Consider the following 6,606-nt stretch of genomic DNA (forward strand, 5'->3'; position numbering starts at 1 on the left):
AAATTCTATCATGCTATATATGGGGCCAAAAGGTTACAGGTAGGTATGTGCCTTTAACTTGAGACGAAATCCCAGACTTAGAGAGTGGTGTAGATTGGATGAGACCTCTGGAGGTCATCTGGTCCAACTCCCTTGCTCCAGGAGGACCACATACACCTGGATGCACAGGATGGAGACACCACAGGCTTTCTGGGCCACCTGTGCTAGTGCTCCGCCATCCTCTCCAATTAAAAGTAAGAACTTACTATGTTTCAGTTGTTGCACGTTGCCTCTTGTCCCATCAGTGGTCACCACTGGAAAGAACTTGGGTCCTTACTGTTTTCACCCTCCAAGTATTTACATACATTGATGGAATTTCCTGTGAGCCTTTTGAAAAAAAAAGAAAATATATTCCCTTTATAATTCACCAAATCAGAGAACCATTGAATGGTTTGGATTGGAAGGGACATTAAAGATCATCTAGTTCCAACCCCCTTGCCATGGGCAGGGACATCTTCCACTGAACAGGTTCCTCAGAGCTCCATACAACCTGGCCTTGAGCAGTTCCAGGGAGGCAGTATCCACAACTACCCTGGGCAACCTGTTACAGTGTCTCATCACCCTTGCTGTAAAGAACTGCTTCCTTATATTGAAGCTAAATCTACTCTCCCTGATAGAGTCCCTCCCCATCTTTCCTGCAGGCTCCCTTTGGGTGCTGGAAGACTGCTGTAAGGTTGCTTTGGAGCTTTCTCTTCTCTGGGTTCAACAACCCCAGTTCCCTCAGCCTGTCCTCATAGAAAGGGTGCTCTAGCCCCCTGAGGATCTTTATGGCCCTTTTCTGAACCTAATACAAGAGGTCGATGTGTCTTTTTTCATGCTGGGGGCCTGTAACAGTGTGAGAGCTGAAATCCCCCCACACCAACAATGACCAGGCTAGCTCAGTCTGGAAGCAAAGGAAAGGTGTATTTACAAGCAAATCTACAATCTGTGATGAAATGCAAAGACTATGTACAAATATAGACTATTCACAACATTTACAAATACGTGCAATCAACAGAAAAGCACAACCAAGCCCCCTTTGCTTCCCCCAAGGGGCCTCCCTCCCCAACCAGAAGGAATTCCCCCAGACACCCCTGGCAGAAGGCAGAGAGTCAAGAAGCAGAGAGCCTGTTAGACTTAGTTTGTCAAGGTCAGTGTGTTATCTTCAGCCATAGAAGAAGAAGCAGCAGCCAGAAAGACAGAAGCCAAACAAGCTGAATCCCAGACTGCCCAACTCCCCAACCTTGTTTTGAGTAGAGATTCTTAAACATTTCTGTCTCTCCAATGGAAGTGTTTAGAATAATCATTATTTTGCTTTCTTACACCCAGTAGTGATTTATTTACATTCCTTCACCTTCTCTGCTTGAACTTTGTGAAGAAAAATTAAAAAGTTTTAAACCATCACAGGGCCTGGAGCTGAACAGTACTCCAGGTGGGGTCTCATAAGAGTGAGGTAGAAGGGGAGACTCGCCCCTCAGCTGCTGGCCACACTTCCCTTGATGCATCCCAGGATACGGTTGGCCGCCTGGGCTGTGAGCCCATATTGCTTGCTCATAATTCAATCTTTTTAATCCACCAGCATCACCAAGTCCTTCTCTGCAGAGCTGATCTCAATCTACTCGATGCTCAGGCTGTATTTGTGCTTGGGATTTCCCTATCTAGGTGCAGGACCTTGCTGAACTTCGTGATATTCACATGAGGGCACCTTTCAAGCTTGTCAAGGTTCCTCTGGATGGCATACCCTCTCCAGGTGTTGTCTGGTGACCACACAGTGCTGTATTGGTATGTTCAGTGAAGGCTATGACCTGGTCACTTTGCACAAGCAGAGATGTACTGTGCAACAAAGACAGCCCAGGTTCCTAAGGCAGGCAGCATGTGGGAGAATGTGCAAAAATATCACAGAACAGAAGCAGGGTGAATGCTAATAAAATCTTAATGCTAATTTCAATCCTGAAGCAAAAGGATGATGAAGAGAAAGGGCAAGAGCTGAATTCATGTCAGCAAATCATAGCAAAATGTCAGGGAACTCCTAATGCATCAAGTAGCAACCACCACCATTGACATCCCACCCTTCAATATTATTAGTAAAGCGGAGGATGTTTTTCTGTAGTCTTCAGTCCTTTCTTTTCTTGTACTGTCTAAAAATCAGACCTAAACTGTTACTGAGGGCCTACTGGCCTCCTTGCTGGCTGTGAACTCTGCAGCTGTTTCCCTGCCAGGTCATAAAAAGCCCCCCAGCATTTCACTTATGGCTTCAGGCATTGCTTTTCAAAACTGAAGACAAGAATAATCTGGATTTCTTCCCAGCAAATCCCACACGTACACTTGGAAAAGACCTTGTGGAGTTGAGAACAGAGGCCTGATGGCATTGCAATTTCTATGGGCTGACATGCATTAGGAAACTCTTGCTCTGTCCGTGACCCATGGTGCTCCCTGTGCACTTCAAAGGATATCCATGCTGGGGCTCCACAGGCCTCCTTGAAAAGCACAGGTAACAGCCTCAGATCACAACAGGGTGGGCATGTTGTCAGAGAATAACAGCTCCACTTAAAGAAATGGTATTGCCACCTTTTACCAAGGAAATGAAAGCAGAGAGGCTTGTGCCTCTCCTCCTTTGTGGACTTCAGCCTCATCTGGTCTCCTGCCACCATTCCTCTGCCTTGTGGTGTAACAGGATGCACAGTGGGTGCACCCTGTCCTTTGAGTCCCATATCCCAGGAGCAGCACACTGCTCATGTTAGTGCCAGACTGCAGGCCCTGTACTGATTTTGCAAGACTTCTGGGAGAGGGGATAGTAGGGCCCAGCAGGCACTTACGGAAACAGTGGAGGTTAGCACCAGGAAAATGGGGAGAAAGCAGCACAGGTGGGGGTAGTAATGACACGGAGACTGATGAGACGACTTCCGCAGTTTGTCTTTCTTTTATTGCAAACCAATCAGATTTGGGGGGCAGGATTTCTTGAGGGACCAGCCTGAGTTCCAGCCCTTAGGCACTCTCCCAGGGTCAGCGATAGTGGGGTAGCTTCTTGGGGAATGGGAGGGGTCCTTAGGAATGCCAGTTCTCCTCTTCAGGGATTGCTAAAGCTTCTCAGAGAAGTGCTGGCTGCCCTGTCTGGGACATCTCACAGCAGCCAGAACAGGGTTTCCTTGCCCAGGTCAGAGAGGTGCAGGCTGTACAGGGTAGCCGTCTGTGCTGCTGAAACTGCCCAACAGCCACCCCCAATGATCGTCTTCAGTGTCCTTTGCAGACAGGGCAGCAGAGCCTGAAACAGGTCTTGGAAGAGCAATGCCCAAACTCTTAGATGGAGACTGCCCACAGAAGGCCAACTGCTGCCATGAAGGATGCAGGGTGATGGGAGATTGTGGTGGCTGGGTGCCTAGGAGCTTCCACTGCCACAGGAGATGTGAGGATTGTCTACCCATATGGAGCACACAATGGAGGTGACTTTCCTTTTGCAGAGGGGCACATGGACTTCAGCTCCCCACACAATACACACATAGCAGAACTGGTGGAGGCACGTCATCATGTAGATGCCCTTCTCCCAGCTGCCCAGGCATATTGGACAGTGCCTTGTTCAGCTCTGTGGCCATGCTCTCTACTTGCTGTGGTGGGCTGAAGAGAGCTGGGGATGATGAACTGCTCCTTCTCACTGCTGCAGCAGCAATGGGTGTCACACTAAGTAGGAAAGAGAGGCAGGTCGCAGTCATGTGCTGGCCTTGGGAGGGGTGGAAGAAATGCCCAGGTCCCTCAAGAAAGAAACTCTCCTTGCTCCCAGGGTGACCTGTCTCTTCCCTGCTCGCCTCTGCTGCTGTGAGTGTGCTTCCTCAACCTGGTATGGCAAGGGAAAGTCTTGCAATGGCACCAGGGTCAGACATGGAGAGCTGCTGCCAGCAGCTCCCTGAACACAGCACCAGTACCAAGGGCCTTGCTCAACACTCCGGATCTCCTGAACTAACTCAGATGGAGTCTGGGCATGAGCCTCAGCAAGTGAGGCTTGCACCTGAATATAAGCAGCAGGGGACACATAGTCACAACCCATCACAACAGCTTATCCTCACACACAGCATTTGCCCCAGCAGCACTATGGCCTCAGCACACGTCTGGGGTTACCACAATGCCACAGCCCGCTCTGTCCCCTGTTTCCTGTCTTCTTTGCATTGGTATTTCATGCCAGTCACCAAGGCCTCAGCTATATCTTTCCAGGGCCCCATCAGGTCACTCTGGCCTTAGCAGATATCTCCAGGCACATATGGCAAGTGGGCTCATTGGATAGCACCTCTTTGCTCCCTTGGAGACTGCAGGACAAAGTCCCACATGCTCTCCCCACACTCCAGTGCCTGTGGGACTTTGGTCAGCCCTGTGGGCTCACTGCTTCCTTCCACAGAGGGGTCACAGGCAGTTCTTGGGGCTGGAGTCCTCTTTCGCCAAAGTGCTTTCAAGCCAGGCAGTATTCAGCATTTGCTCATGCCTGGAGTTGTCCCTATCCAAGTGCAGGACTCTGCACTTCCCATTGTTGAACTTCTTATGAGTACATTTCTCTAGCCTGCTGAGGTTGCTCTGGATAACAACACATACCAGCTGGTCCTCTCAGTTTGGTGTCATATGCAAACCTGAAATTCCAGCATGGATTCCCATGAGACAGAGCATGTCCTATGATTTGTTGTTTTGTTGCAGAATCTGTACAGGGAAGTTTTATGATTTTGTTGCAATTTGCTTTATGCCTTCAGAGTGGACTCATAACCTGGAGCGCCAAAATGATATTCTTTGAGCAGCTGTGGCTCTTCAGATCCTTTGCTCAGCCATTTCTGTTCCTACCACTTCAAAATCTGGATAAAACAAGTGGCCCTCCTAGACATAAAGCAACTAACTTCAGTGCCTTTTACCCACTTGCCTTCTGTCAGAAAAGTCAAAACTCTTCAAATCTAGCAGCTGCCACTTACAGCTACTGTTGAGCTCTGTGGCCTTTCCTCTTGAGTTGATGCTATCACTTCTGCTGTCCAGAGGGGTATCTCAGAAGCCCATCAGGCAGTGGGAGCATCTTCTGCTGAAAAATCTGTATACTTGCTCTTTGAGAGCTTGTAATCATCTCACCTTGTCAGCGTTCAGGCTTGGTCACCTAGTTAGTTACAACATTTCCAGCTGCACTGAAAGAGAGGGATTTGTGAGCAAACATGGAACAGGGAGAACATTAAATGCGTAACAGCTGGTAAAGACAGGAGCCAGGACAGAGCTGTGGGATTTTTATTAATTACTGAATTATGTGAAGCCAAGATGGCTTGGGGGAAGGAGCCCTCTATGAATGGGCAGACGTAGGATGCCTTATGCCCTGGGGGAACTGTTTTTTCTTTATTTATACACATGGCTGCCTTGCAAACTTATTTTTACACATTCTTTTCCAGAAGTATTCATAGAGGAAATGAACAGAAATCCCAAGGTCTTTTCTATGCATAAGAGACTGCTTGAAATAAGCAATAGTATTCCCAAGCACACCCATTATTACTGTAATCATACTGGCATCCAGGCATTTATTCCAGAGCAGGTATGCTTTAGCAGGAAAGAGAGTAAACCAAGCATGCACTTGCAGTCTGAACTTTCATTCTGGTACACAATGGAGAAGTTATGCCAGTACAGATTATACCCCTGTATCCCCCCAGGGAAGGGGATGCAGTGGGTTCTTGTGCATTATTTGGAAGAAAAGGAAGCATTATTCTTGGTACATGCCTCCTCAGCCTCAGGGCCTGATGTCTTCTGCAGCAATGCAATGTAGCCTGTATGGCTCAAGGACATGGCTGTGTGACTTGTAGTCCTATCACAGACAGGGAAAAACATATCAGTGGAGTTTTTGGATGAGAATCAAAGGTGAATTTGTGGTGTTCTTGGGTGTCAGCATCTTGCTCTGTAAGCCTAATAAAGACGTGCAACATACCTGGGAACACAGAGTGAAAGAGCTGGGGTCCACCACCAGCAGAGACCTTGGCATGTGCTGCCTGTAGCCATTTGTGATGACTTCCCTGCACTGATGATGCCTTTTAAACCCTGTGGCTGATTGCTTGCCGTAGCAGCTTCTCTGGGTTAATTGCCTATGAGATGCCTTCATAGTTTGTTCAGAAAGAGAACCTCTTTCTTTCTGTCAAGATCAAACTGTTGCTGATAGATCAGGTCCTGAGACCACTGTCAGCATCTCATTACTGGTCTTTTACAGCCACTTTATTATAATCAGCTCATGAAGTTAGCCAGTCAATGGGCTGCTCCTCCTCAGACCTGCCTTTCCCTGTTGTACTTTTGACCTGCTCTGACCCAGGAGTAATGGTTCACAGTATCTCCTGCGAGCAAGTGAGGATAGAGCTCAGAAAATAGCATTACCTCTTCTTGTTTTCTCCACTCCTTCTTCCATGCCCTCCCCAAGTATCGCTTCTGAACCTCTGTGAGTGTTAGCCAGTCCCTACTAATATTTCATCTGGCAGACTGAATCACAGCATTACAGAATGCTTTGGACTGGAAGAGACATTTAAAAGCTATCCTAGTCCTTGCAGTGAGCTGGGTCATCTTCAACTAGATTAGGTTGATCAGATCCCTGTCCAATCTGTC

This window comes from Indicator indicator, chromosome Z (genome assembly GCF_027791375.1).
Source record: "Indicator indicator isolate 239-I01 chromosome Z, UM_Iind_1.1, whole genome shotgun sequence".
In the NCBI taxonomy this organism is placed as follows: Eukaryota; Metazoa; Chordata; class Aves; order Piciformes; family Indicatoridae; genus Indicator; species Indicator indicator.